Below are 14,505 nucleotides of genomic sequence, written 5' to 3'. Positions count from 1 at the left end.
GGACAAAGATCTGTAAGAGCATCCTTGGAGGCCCCCTCATCTGATGTGGGGGAAAAGCACATTTTCTTCATTAAATTTTTACTTTATTTTTCTTTTGGCAGGGGGCATGTGTGGGAGAAAGTCTTCTAGGATGCATTATGGATTTGTGGTGTTTGTCTTTAGAAGACAAAAGACAGTTTGAATCTAGACCCCTATCTGTTCCTGCCGGGAGCCTAGTAAACAGTTACATTCTGGATGAGCACCAGGGCTGCTGGAGCTGTTGTGCATTTGTGTGTGTGTGTGCATGCACTTGCATGCATGTGAGATGTCTGGCTCTTGGGCATACTCTCCGCCATTTTGTGCTGAGTGTCATTCTCCCTGCTTAGAATGAAGCGAATTCCTCATCCTGTCACCCAGGAGCCTTTGATTTCATCTATATTGAGTGTTTCCTATATGCTAGGTCCTGATGAGCAAGACCCCACTTCTCAGAAACCTGGTCTCTTGGGTTCAGTTCCCCCAAGGCTGGTTCTGAGAGCCCTGCTTATCTGAGGAGCTTTAAGAATGAAGGACTCTGTGGCCCCTGCTTCTGTTCAGCAGTCTTAGTACACATTTACCAGAGTTCCCGAAGAGTCCTGAAGTGGGAAAAGGCAGACTGCCTCGGTTTTAGCCACTCTAGCTCAACTTACTTGGTCCTCACCACCCTGCATGCGGCACCTAGTCCACATTGAGCAACACTGATCTAGGGGGAATTTCCCTCTCCTCTGGTCTATTCAGAAATGAGAAACACCTGAAAATGCCCAGCCATTCTGTGGCTTCTCCTTCAGGGACAGCAGGGCTGTTTTCTCAGTGAAGCTGTCTTCAGAGAGCTCCATTTCGTAAGACTGTTCCTTTCCTGAGCAAGCCTAGGAATGGCTGGCTAAGCCTCACTTTTCTCTTAAATGCATATTGTGCAATTCCAAATGAGCTGGTGTGAGTTCATGTGTGTTTACAAATGCAGAGTCCAGTGGGACGTAAGAAGCCCAGAGATGGGGTCACCTTGCCTTTTTTTTTTTTCCACTAGAACTTTGCTATTGTTTTTGTTTTTGAGATGGTACCTGAGTTCACACAAGCCGGAAACTTGTGATGATCCTGTTTCCACCTCTTAAAGGACGGCATTCCAGGCACGAGCCTCCATGTCTGACTCCTTTTAGAACTCAATTCAAGATTCAAGAGAAATATATCAGGTCCCATATGTCTTTATTGCCTAAGGTACTTACACTGCATGGGCTCACATCCAATATATGCTACTGTCACAATCAGATACTTGAAAGTTTTTTGAGTTTTGTCTTAAAAACAATAACGACAATAAAACCTACTTAGTCTACTTTTCTCTTTGTACCACTGAGAAAATTGTTTCAGAGAACAATAGTCTTTTTTTTTTCAATGTATTTGGAGGGAGGTAGTAGGAATTGAACTTAAGAGTCTCATGCATATTAGGCAAGAGCCCTGCCTCTGGGGTATGAATAAGAGATTCTACTCTCCACGTGGTGGTAGTCAAACCTGGTACCTCATCTGGCCTCTGGGATTGCTACTCCAGTGAGGCCTTGGTCTGCTGTGACTGTCTCTGCCAGCTAAATGCCCCACCAGTCTCTACAGGCTCATGTCTGACTGAGGTGGCTGTGTGCTCTTTCTATGCACTCAAAGGTCCAGACGCCTAAAGAGCTGGGTCTAGCCACAAAGGGTCTGTGGGGCTCCTGTATATGGTGGTTCTTGGAGAACCACAGTTGGGGGCCTGCTTGATGGGTAAATGAGAAAGGGTGATGACATCTTCAGTGCCACTGTATTCTACAGAAAACTCACACTAAATAAATGTCAAAGCCCAGGTTTCTCTTTGGAATAGAAACTTGCATTGAAGAACACCATGACTTTTACTCACAGCAGAAGAAATGAACTAACATGGTTTTGAGGGTCTAGGTAGCAGAGAGAAAAGACTTCCTCTGCATGTCAGAGATGCACTAATCTTCAGGCCAGTGTCAGGTAGTCACAGGAACAAGCCAACACCTTTTAAATAGCATGTCTGTATTCTATCTTTCTTAATAAATTATAATTTACTCTTACTACAGGACATTTGATTTACTAATAAAAGGAACTTTATGAAGAATCATTTTATAGACTCTGTCTTAGTAGAGGTTTATTTTGCTGTGAAGAAACACCATGACCATGGCAACTCTTATAAAGGAAAACTTTTAATTGGGGCTGGCTTACAGTTCAGAGTGTAGTCCATGGTTACCATGGTGGGAAGCATGGTGGCACACAGGCAGACATGGTGCTGGAAGCTGGGACCTCTACATATGGATCTGTAGGCAGCAGGAAGAGTCAGTGAACCGCTAGGCTTGGCTTGAACTTCTGAAACCTCAAAGCCCAGTGACATACTTCCTCCAACAAGGCCACACCTACTCCAACAGAGCCACACCTCCACTGAGTCTATGGAGGCTATTTTCATTCAGACCTCTCCAGACCCCAAATTTAACTTTGAAAAACTGACTTGTCAGGCTGGAGAGATGGCTCAGTGGTTAAGAGCACTGGCTGCTCTTCCAGAGGACCTGGGTTCAAGTCCCAGCAACCACAAGGTGGCTCACATCCGTCTCTAATGGGATCTGATGCCCTCTGCAGGCATATGTACAGACAGAGCACTCATACATAAATTTTCTAAAAAAAAAATCAAAACAAAACCCTGACTTCTCCTTTACTGGCCAATAGTCATGGTTTTAAAGAATGGCTGTTAGCCTCCTGATTGAAGTAGATGAGAACACAGATTCTCATGAGGATGGGTAACTGAGTGACTGGGTCCAGGAATGGGGACTGGGGACTGGGTGGACACTCAAACCAAGAGGACTCAGAGCTGCTGTTCTTCAGGATCTAATGGAGAAGAGGTGCTTTTGAAGGGTGAGACTTGGGCAGGGCAGGGAGCTGAAAGGGCAGCCATGATCCAGTCTTGCTTGCATGTTGTTTTTCCCGAAAAAGTCCAGTTCCTCGGCCTCTATGTGAGCCTCATTTTGGGGTCTGAATAAGAATGACCCCTCTAGGCTCAGACATTTGAATGCTTGGTCTCAAGTTGGTGGCACTGTTTGAGGAAGCTTAGGAGGTGTGAGAGGTGTGTCTTTGTTAGGGAAACTATGTCACTGGGGGCAGGCTTTGGGGTTTAGAAGCCTCTCGCCATTCCTCATGTGTTCTCTCTCTGCTTCTGGCTTGCAGTTCAAGATCTGATCCCTCAGCTTGCTGCCCCTGCCGCCATGTCTTTGCTCAGCCATCATGGAATTTAACCTCCTGGAACCATAGTGCAAATAAACTCTTTGTTCTCGGGCTGCCCTTGGTCATGGTGTTTTATTGTAGTGATGGAAAATTAACTAACAGATTCAGGGTTTAGTATAGAGGAAGACAAGATTCTCCTGGAAACAGCTTTGGGAACTTCCTGGTAGATGATGCATAGCTTTAAGCTGTGTGCTGTGTATAGGTTGTCTGACTGGCTTGGAAGAGTATAGAGTAAGGACCTGTGTCTTATTTGGTAACCAGGGGTGATGGCTGTGCAGATCCATTGGCATTAACCTTGATAGTTCAGCCAAGTCTGGCGGCTACAGTCCACAGAATAAGCAAGCTGAGTTCAAATAGTGACTTGAGATTTTTCTATATTAAGCCACTCTTGGTAAGCATACTGCAGCTGTCTTCCATAGGCTTTGGAAGATAAGAAGCAAGTGACTCCAGCATTCTAGGGCTAGTGAGGATTGGCAGATAGGCTAGTAAGTATGGCCACAAGTTACATTTCCATCAAATTCAGACCTTGTGTTAGACTTGAGCTTCTGCTGTATTGTGTGCTTCTTGGGTTGCTAGGGAGGCTACAAATCTGAACCTTGAAATAAGGCTAACATCTAGAAGATGATGGGTGAAGAGATGGCCTCAAAGTTCTCTCTAGATGTCATTTTGACATTTTCCCCACACTGGACTTCATAACTCCTGTGTTCTGCTTCTTTATGGAAAGGAGGCCCAGGGAAAGAGGTGAAGTTTGGGGGGACAGGTATATACTGAGAAAATAAGGAAAATAAATTCTTGTAAAGTCAGATGCCGAAGGGAAAGAGACAGCAGTGCTGTGAGCCTTCTTTAGGGGCCTGACATATCCTCCTAGGCTCTAAAGACATGACCTGCTCCAGGTTAGAGCTTGGTGGAGAAGCCACTTTTTCAGAAATTGCCTGTCCCATTGGCTGCTAGGGTTCAGAGAGCCTCTAAGAAAGAGATTTGTTTTGATTTTGTGGTTAACAGAAAATTAAAATTCCCAGGCCCTTTTAGATTCTGTGTGTTTGTATTTCATGCTCACCATTGCCAAACCACCCTTTTCAACTGGATCCCACAAAACCTGACTGGGACAACTTCACCCATGGTCTTGCCTCTTTAAGGCTTGCAGCTCTGCACACTGTACCCGTCCCCCACCCTCTGGCATTTCCTGCCAGGCCTGGGAAGGCAAATCCTGGAGGACTTTGCCTTGAAGGAAACAGGGCTGAGCTCCTACAGGATCTCTGTTGGCCAGCCTCCCTCCAGCCTTGGGGAATGTGCAGCATGGAAAATCCTTAAAAAGCAACTAGAGATGTTTTTCAAGTGTGATTTAATCATCTCTGTGGGCATGGGGAGAGCTACCCAAAGCAAGTGTTGACAACAGAGGAGAGAATTTGTAGTTTCAAGGAACTCTAATGTTTGCTTTGACTTTTTACAGAATAGCAAACCCTAAAGGAAAAAAAAAAAGTGGACGGCGTACAAGACGATTGGCAGAGTTTTGAAAAGAGATGGCTAATGTAATAAATAGACAAACCTAAGAGAGCTGAGAAAGCAAGTTGAAGTGTGGCCCCCGGTCCTGTGAGACCACATGATGTGGTGTGGGAGGCGGCAGGGCCTGGGAGGAGTTGGAGGGGTTTGACCTCTTTGATAGCTGTCTCCGGAAGAAAAAAAAAAAGCCCAAGACTGTTCAATACCATGAATTGTTTTTGGATTAGCAGCCCTCAGGGAATCAATTGGCTTGCCAGTAGAAGATTCTAAGTCATGATAAGGTTGGTAGTCTTTAACAGGTTTAGGTTAGTCTATGTGGATGCTTCCTTTGGGCTTTGTGTGACACAATCATTCATATAAGTGATTAAGACTCTAGGAAACACATCTCCCTTGATGGCACTGGGCAGCCATGAGATTTCTCCTGCTTGGCCAGTTCACACATTCAGGGGGCCTGTGGCCTGTAATTGACTGAAGACTTAAGGGGACTCTCATAGGAGGGTCAGTGTTTAAGGTCATTGAGTGATAATCTCTGCTGCTCTGAGGAGCATTGAGGGATGAGTCTGTGGAGGAATGGAGTGGGACTGCTCCAGCAAGTAGACAGGGCACACAATTCCATACCAAGTAAGCCTGTCTTAGGGTGTCTATTGCTGTGAAGACACACCATGTTCATGGCAATTCTTATAAAGGAAACATTTAATTGGGGTGGCTCTACATTTTCAAAGGTTTAATCCATAATCATCATGGTGCAACATGGTGTGCAGGCAGACATGGTGCTGGTAGTGAACCTGAGAGTCCTACATCTTGACTTGCAGGCAACAGGAAGTGGTCTGTCTCACTGAGCATGGCTTGAGCATACATGAGACCTCAAAGCTGGCCTTCACAGTGACACACTTCCTCCAACAAGGCCACATCTCCTAATAGTGCCACTCCCATTGGGAGGCATTTTCTTTCAAACCACCACAAAGCCTGGTGAAGAAGGCTGTTGCTCAGGTCTTGAAGCAAGGGCTCACTCTCTGATGAAACACAAGGTTATAGAATGCACTTTGCTCCTGTGTCCCCACCCCAGGACAGACATGGTGGAGTGCTACCTCTTAATCTAGAGGCTGTTATATCAGGTAACTTCTTTGCATGTAAGGAAGTCTTGAATTGAAGAGTTGCCTTCAAAGGCTTCCAGTTAATTTATCTTCTTCATATGTTACGGTAAAATAAGTTTAATCATCCCTCTTTTTTATTTTCATATTTTATTGTGATAAAAAGAACATAAAAATTCATCATCTTTGGCACAGACCTATAAATCTAACATTTAGAGGCTGAGGCAAGAGGATAGAAAGTTTGAGGCCAATCTCTGTTACATAACAAGATTGACTCAAAGAAAGAAAGATCAAACAAACAAACGACTACCTCCCAAACCAACCAACCAAACATCAACAAATAACTTTGGGGAAAGGGTGATATGCACTTTTCTGCACTTGTGAGTGGGAGTCCTCATTTGTGTGTGAACATGTGAAGCCAGAGATAAACTTGAAGTATGTTCCATCATGTTCCACTTTTGAGATAAGGTTTTGGTCACTGAACCTGGAGCATGTTGTTTTGGCTAGACTAGCTGGCCAGCAAGCCCTTGGGCTTTGCCTGTCTCTGCTTCATCCAGAATGGGCTAGGGCGGGGCCTCACCTTCATCTATTCAGTTATAGTGTATTTAGCACCTATTATGTGCCATGTCATGAGGCACCACGTTCCCTGTCACAGCATGCAGTGGTGGCCAGGGGAAGTCATGGTCTCACCTCGTGGGAGCATGCTCACTGTGCCACAGTGTGGAAAGGGCTGGCTTCATTCAAGTTCCAAAACACAGGGCTTTGTTTTGTTTTGGTTTTTGAAATAGTATCTTACCATGTAGCCCTGGCTGGCCTAGAACTCACTACATAGACCAGGTTAGATTCAAAATCATAGAGTTCACTTGTCTCAGCCTCCTGAGTGCTGAGGTGGAAGGTATGCTTCACTCTGTCAAGCTCAAGAATATTTGTTCTTTGTAAAAATTTTGGAAAATTCAAAAAGAGCAAAAAAGAATAATTCAAATGACTATTACTAAAATGATTATGTGTGTTTCTTGATTTTTTTTTTAAAGAAACATATACTTGATACATACATTCCTAAAATTGGCATCGGTCATACAGAATTCCTGCTCCTCTTGCTTTCAGTTATCTTCTGGATAATTTTCAGGCTTCTAGACTATGTCTAGACTGTGTAAAGACCCCAGTAGAGAAATTTTGCATTGGCCACAAAGGCATAGCTTCTGGTGGGGATGGTCAGAACCTAGGAGGAAGATTCTGAATCTCTCCTGCAGTGAGAGACCCTGCAGTGATCATCTTTGCTTGGTGAGGGCTGGCCCAGGCCTCTCAGAAACACAACCACCTGCTCTGTACTTCTCACATTCTATGATGTAATCTTGACGGCAGCTTATAAATAACCCATGGATACTGACATAATGCAAACTAAGAGTTAAATGCCTTTAACATATATGTGTGTGTCCTCAGTGGGTGTGTTTGGTGTGTTTTCTGCCATGAGGGTATGTACTTACTCATTCTTCTAAGCTATTTGTTTATGCTAATGATGCTAATTTTCAAACTAGGTTTTGTACCTCAGTTGAGGTAGTGTGTGTGTGTGTGTGTGTGTGTGTGTGTGTGTGTGTGTGTGTGCTCATACAGCCACCATGCATGTTGTGGCAGGGTGGCCTTTATAGTCCACTTTTTTTTTCCCATGAGGCAGAGAAGCCCCACTTTGTCCTACTTCACACATTAACATTCCAAGCAAGACAGAGCTGGGATTCAGGTCACAGTACCCACTTTGCATAGATGACAGTGCCTTGGGGGGGGGGAGGAGAAGAGGGCCCCTGTGGGGAAGGCTAGGGGAGGAATGGACTCCGCCTGGTTGGTGGGAGTGGGGAGCGACAGAGAGTTTTATGGAGCAAGAGATTTTACAGGAATAGACCCCGAATGCCACAATATGCAGGAATAGCAGACTCGTACTGGGAAGTTGTGAGAAAGACAGCTTCATGGGAGAGATTCTGGCTAACTGCTACAACAAGTAACAACAAAGCCAGGCAAAGGTCCAGACTCATGCTGGCAGAGACCTCCTTAAAGATGTTCCAGGGAATGGTGACTTGGAAAGCACGTCCTGTGCAACTCTGCGTAGCATGAAGTGAAGACAATGAAAGGCAGGGACAGCAGAGGAGGCTGTTTGACAACCCAGGAAGCCAGAGGCCAGGAGAGGTCTTGAAGGATGAATTGGCTTAGGCGATTCCATTTCCCCCTGTATCTAGAAGGCCAGCCTGTTTGTGAAGAAGGTATAGTATTCTACTGACTAGTCTAGAACTTTTAACCAGGGAGCTCTGAGCTAATGGGCGATGAGAACATAGGCTGCCACCAGCTGTGGCAAGTGATGGGCACACTTCTAAGAGGTCAGTTGCTCAATTCCTAATCCAAATGAAAAGTTTCATGTAGAAATCTAAAACTAGAAGGTAAACAAAGCCAGTTTCCTCGTGGTTGACGTCAGCTTTCTCAATCTCTCCCCAGCACCCCCCATCGATTGGATTTCAGGATTTACCTCTTTTTTTAGAGTGTCTATTTTTAGATTGGTGTTGAATTTTGATAGTGGTGTGATGTTTTCCACAGAGAGAATCACATGGACCATTCCATGGAGAAGTTTCTGCCTGTCTATTGAAGTTTCTCAGCTGAAGCAATGGCTTTTCCTCATATAACCTGGGCTTTTTGTTCCAGTGGGCTCTGATATTTCAGATAACCCCATGGGCCCTTCCTGCTCTAGCTTTGAAGATCTTGCCAGGTGGTAGGTTACAGCCCACTAGGCCATTTGAGTTCACAGTACCCTATTGATTTGTAGGGACCATGGTATAGCAGAAAGAGAGTACTGTGTATCAAGAAGGCAGTGGTGGTCCATGCCTTTAATCCCAGCCTTTGATAGGCAGAGTCAGGCAAATCTCTGAGTTCGAGGCCAGCCTTGTCTACAGAGTGAGTTCCAGGACAGCCAAGTCTACGCACAGAAACCCTGTCTGAAACAACAGCAACACCAAAAATGAATGCCCATTCTTGCTCTGACTTCTGCCTACAAGGCTTGCCCAGAGACTCTTCTGTGGGCACTGATTTCCTCGTGTATAATCACATATGGTGAAGGACATAGGGAGCTCAGAGCATGTGATTTGTAAGATCCTACCCAAATCTGACATTAAGGGTCTATGAATGTGAAATCACCAGGGACCCGTAGTAAGGCTGCTCTATCTAGTCTTACCAGTTGCTAAGATATGAATGAGATGAAGACATTGGTAAGATCATCAGTGGACAGGGATTCCATCTACTGTTTCCTTTTCAAAGGTCAATTCATTCAGGAAAATATCCTACCTTGGCCAAGGCCTGTCTGTCTAAAAGATCATTTTTAAAAAAAAATCACAGTTCCAACTCAAACATACTTCAGCAACTAAGATTCTTATGTGTGAAACTCTATGGCAGAGAACTATAGTTGTCTAATTGAAGCATAGCACGGTTTCTAACATGCAATGGGTGAAAAAAATCCACTGGTTTCTGTTAAGAGTCCCAGTGTCTTTGGTGTAGACAGATCCCAAATGGACTCAGGACTCTGCTGTGTGTTTGACTGCCACACGTCTCCTTGGTGTGTTTGTCTTTCTCGGATGGACATTCATGAAGCCGAACTGAGAAGTGACTGTTAGAAGACCTAACCCCTGGGCATGCCAATTTCCTAAAGAGGGAAGAAGGACTCCTTGTCTCCCAGCCTGAGCCCACATGGTTGTTGACAATAGCTTTGGCCCAGGCCCTTAGCCTACCTGTCCTATAACAAGCACACAATGAACAGGGCATAAAGCAAGAAATGACCAAGCCACTTCTTCCCTGAAGCTGATCAGTTAGAGGACACATCATTTTTGTTTCTTAATTGTAAGCTCTACTTATAAATTGGGAACTGTAGCCAGTTGGTGTGGAAGTCACTTATTTGCTTCTCACAGCTCCTTTGAAAGCATTTGCTCTTTTTTCCAATCCCAGGAAATTCTCACTGGAGCCTCTCTGTTTCCTATCCCCAAGGAAGGCCACATTTCAAGGACTATCTCACCAATACAGAACTAGTTAATATTATTATTGAGATCTGAAATATTTTGCCAGAGGCTCCTGTATTGAAGGATCAGTCCTCAGTGCATCAAGTTCAGAGGGAAGGTGAATGGATCCTGAGGGCTCCAGATACAGTTTGATAGGCCATTGGCGTGAGGTCAGCCTCTACTCTGCCATTGGCTCGTACAGGGATGCTGCATACCTCAGGCCTAGAAGCAATAGAGCCAGGTGAGCATGGGCTGAAATCTTTCCTCCTTTGAGTTTATTTTCTTGGGCATTTTGTCATAGATGGTTACTGGTGTTAGTCAAGAATGTCATGACAAATTGTCACTAAAGGCCATTAGCTTAACTGAAAGGAGAGAGGGGTCTGGTAGGAGGGTTAGCTTTCCTCTTTGACTGTAGGGTTAGCCTTGGCTCAGTGATGATAATCAACAACAAGTGGAGTACTGCAAAATGCCAGGGTCAATTTCAAGCAATTTAAATACTACTAACTTAGTCTTAGCCCCCACCCTGTGAAGTAGGCATAGTATCCTAGAGATACCACACAGCAGAAAGTGGTAAAAGTGGTAGGGCCCTGAATTCAAACCCAGTTAGTTGGCTTCCAGAAACGTCATTTTGTCTGACCTCCCAGAAGAGGCTGGAGTCCTGAGGATTAACAGAAACTAGAATCCCAAGAGGCCAATAAGGAACTAAAATGGCAGCTGGTTTATTTATAGTGGGGTGGCTAGACTCCGTATGTCTGTAGCCCAGGGAATTCTGGGATAACTTTTCAGGGCTGCTATCTTAGGCAATCAATGTTGAAGTTGGGAAGCAAGAGCATAAGCAGACTCTCTCTTCCTGGAATGAGGATGTCATTGGCAGAGCCAATAGGAAGTTGCATTGCGTGTCCCGTCTCCCACCCCCTTGCTCTGGAACATTTTGTTTTCACCATGGTGTTCTAAGGGGAACATGAGGCTGGATCCCAGGGAAAAAGAATTTTCTCCATTGGCCCTTAGTTTGGATGGATGTAAAAATGAATTCCTTTGCTGGGTCAGTACTATATCTGTGGGATTCATCAGCAATGTGTAATCCACTTTAGGACATTTGTGTGGGGGTTGCTAGGGAGCTAAGCTCCTTACCTGATAGGATGGGCTAGCTTGGGGCTGGATTTGAGCCTCACAAGTTTGCTGTTATCCCCTGTCCTCCAAAAGGAGTGTGGAAGGCTCAGTGCACTAAGAGTGGGAACATCTTTGTTCTTGGTGACCTGCCACCACTTAAGTAGCCCAGTCTAATTTTGTTTTGTTTGGGGGCAGCAGCTTACATCCAATTTCTTTTTTTTTTTTTTGCCAGAGCTGAGGACCGAACCCAGGGCCTTGCACTTGCTAGGCAAGCGCCCTACCACTGAGCTAAATCCCCAACCCCCCAATTTATTTGTATCATGCTCTAATTTATGCAGATTTTCTAAGCTAACCAGTGTTGTCACTAAAAACATACTATCACCACCAAACAAAATAGTATATTGTTGAAATACTTCTGTAGTCATATTTATCAGTTTTATTCTTTTGAGGAAGTTTATTAGTGATTTCAGAAGCCACGTTAATCTCGGGGGAAAAAAAAGTCCAGTATTGTGGGAACTAGATGAAGCCTATGCTGTAGGTACTGGGTAAATACAGGAAGTTGGTACCTGGTAGATGCAATAGTTAGAAACATTTAGCCTTCCAAACTCTTGGAGGTGTTGGGTAGGTGCTTCTGGTTGGAAAGTTGTTCTTGTGTAGGGGTTTTGCTTGTTTTAGTTTTTTCTGTTGTTTCATTTGGTGTGTTTCTGTTGTTTTGTTTTATTGAAATAGATGTTTCTTATGTAGCCCAGACTAGCCTCAAACTTTCTATGTAGTCCAAAGTGACCTTGAATTCATGATTCTCCTGCCGTAGCTTCCCAAGTTTGGGATTAAACATCCCACTTGGAAGAAAACTTGAAAATCAAATCTGAACTTGTAGAAAACAAACAAACAAACAAACAAAACCTAATAAACTTAGGAGTAGATTGTTCATTCTTCCAAAGTCAATTCCCATTATAAAAAACTTCACAAGGTATAAAGGTGTTCAGTGGACTAGCTGAAACCAGATGTGTTAAAAGATGCCAGAGAGGAAGTATTCTGCTTCAGTATACACCAGCTAACATTTTTTCTAATACCTGCTGAATTGATACTTTGGTTCTGTATCAAAATAATCTGGGGATAGAAAAAGATGTAATTCTTGTCCAAGGAGTTTCTAGCCTACCTAGGAAGGAAAGATTAATGTGGGTGAGCCAGAGAGAGAAAGGGATCCTGGCTGAAATCAAGTCCCATAGAAGTCATCCTAGAAAACCAGAGAAAGAGAGAGGAGCAAGCTGAGGACATGGGCACATTCCTATAAGTCAGAGAAAACTGACCTCTCTGGGACACAGTCCCTTCAGTGTGAGGACTTTGTCTTACCACAGGACTAAGAACCCTGGTCCCCCACCACCAGCCCTCAAGAGCTCAGCGCTGAGAGCCCATTAAATGGAGACAGACTTAGTGTGCTATGTTATTGTACAAAAAGAATAAAACAAGTGAACAGATCTGCCTATTTACATGTAGGTCAGATCCTACCATCCACCTGCTTGCCCCAGTGCTCTTTAAAGTACAGCTTGAAAACCACATAAATCTGAAGGATAAAGATAGCCCAGGGCCGTGGGAACCAGAGAGAGCCTGCACCCCGGGCTTTGGGTAAACACTGAAGTAGGTACCTTGTGGATGTCAGAGATAGAAGCAGAGTTGTCCTTACTCAAGAGGACAAGGGGGTGCTTGCATTTTAAAAACTGATGGGTATGTACCTGTAATCCAGGAAGGATGGAGTCTGTTCAGCTCCATGAGAAAGTGGTAATCCCAGAACTTTGAAGACACTAAGGTTGGTATGAAAGTCAGATATCCAGTGGGCAAGCATCATGGAGTCAGAAGCCTGTTGGATTCTGGTGGTGTTTATGCAGGGAGGGCTGAGGTTGAAAATCCTTGTTTTAGAGCTAGGAAGATATAGTCAAACAATATATTATTTTATTGTATTGTGAACATTACAGGCATCTTTGCATTTTCATCTGTAAATTATATCATAAATTGTTAAATAGACTTTAAAGCCATAATTGTTGGGTGTCCCTTCCAAATGCTGGCCTGTGTTCTGTGGACATGCCCCAGGTTGTACCACTCCATCACCTCCATCCCAGCTGCTGGTTGACAATATCTCCTTTCCCTGGTGTCTCCAAAGTAGCTAATATAAATTGTGTGTGTGTGTGTGTGTGTGTGTGTGTGTGTGTGTGACTGTGTGACTTCAAGGAGCTGACATGTTTACCATACTCACCATGTGTCTGTCATTTTCCAAAGCTCATTGTAGCCATTGACAAATCCTTCCCATGGCTGTAGGAGACAGGTGCCCTAAGACACGCCTCCTCAGACACCACACATCTAACCAGGGACAGAACTCCGATTTGAGCCGAGGTGGTCTCTGCTCCACTCTCCCAGCTGTTCCCATTCCAGGGCACTGCCTCAGCTGATCCATTCTTGGCTTGAGAGGCATGATTTCATCATCTCCTCCTTCCTCACAGTCAGTCGTGTCTGCCCTCCTTTCGAGGATAATTACACCAAGGTAGGAGTGGATATTTCAACTAGGCTCCATAGCAGAGGGAGCCATAAGAGTGCCTTGGAGACATCCAGTGAAGACCCCCGTGTGTTCACTGACCTTGATCCTTCCTCCTCCTCCCAACCAGGCCTCCTTCCTTCCCACTGATGCCAGGATGCCAGGATAGAGGAGTGGCCCCTGTGACAGGAGGCAGGAGCAGGGCTGGGACTGCCCAGGAGCAAGCCTGCTCATGTGTACTCCTCGCAAAAGCGTCATGGAAAGAATGGCTTATTCTGTGTGTGTGTGTGTGTGTGTGTGTAGGGGGGGGGGGGGCTTTTCTTACAATGCTGGCTAGCTCCTGAACCTTCAAGTAAACAGCTACATCATCCTGTACAGAGCCAGGAAAAGGAAGCTTAAAAAAAAAAAAAAAAAAAAACCTCCTGCAGCATTTTTTTTAAAAAAAAGTAAATGGAGGAAGTAATGTGTAAGGGGATTTTCTGGGGTCCCTATATTAGAAGGTGTTGCAGCTAGTGACCCCCTTCCTAAGACACATGTCTGAGTAAATGTTTCCCCTGCTGCACCTTCTCCTAAATGTCCTCCCTGTGACATAAAGAGGGAAGTACAGCCCTGAAGTAAAACTAGAAGATCCTGTGACCCTGTTAAGTGGCTTCTACTTAAGGAGTTATGAAAATGTGTTCATGGAGCCCAGTGGTGGTGGTAGTGCACACCTTTAATCCCAGCACTAAGGAGGCAGAGGCAGCAGATCTTTGTGAGTTGGAGGCCAGCCTGGTCTACAGAGTGAGTGCCAGGACAGCCAGGGCTACACGGAGAAATCATGCTTCAAACAACAACAACAACAATAATAATAATGTTTGCATGTGCGAAACTGTGACGGTGGTCTAGCCTACTGCCTCCTAAGAGCCTTACATCCTAGAATGACAGTGTTCTCCCTGGTGGCTTCCTCATTTAAGAAGAGGGACAGAATTCTAGACCTCCCTAGCAC

General features: G+C 44.7%; 1 protein-coding gene across 2 annotated transcripts in view; it reads left to right on the top strand.

The window, feature by feature from the left end:
* The window catches only part of Prkce (protein kinase C epsilon), a 485,801-nt gene that overhangs the window by 321,942 nt on the left and 149,354 nt on the right, over positions 1-14,505 (top strand). The window lies entirely within an intron of this gene.

Source organism: Onychomys torridus, chromosome 21 (assembly GCF_903995425.1).
Source record: "Onychomys torridus chromosome 21, mOncTor1.1, whole genome shotgun sequence".
Taxonomy (NCBI): domain Eukaryota; kingdom Metazoa; phylum Chordata; class Mammalia; order Rodentia; family Cricetidae; genus Onychomys; species Onychomys torridus.
This window is presented reverse-complemented; position numbering and strand designations above follow the sequence as displayed.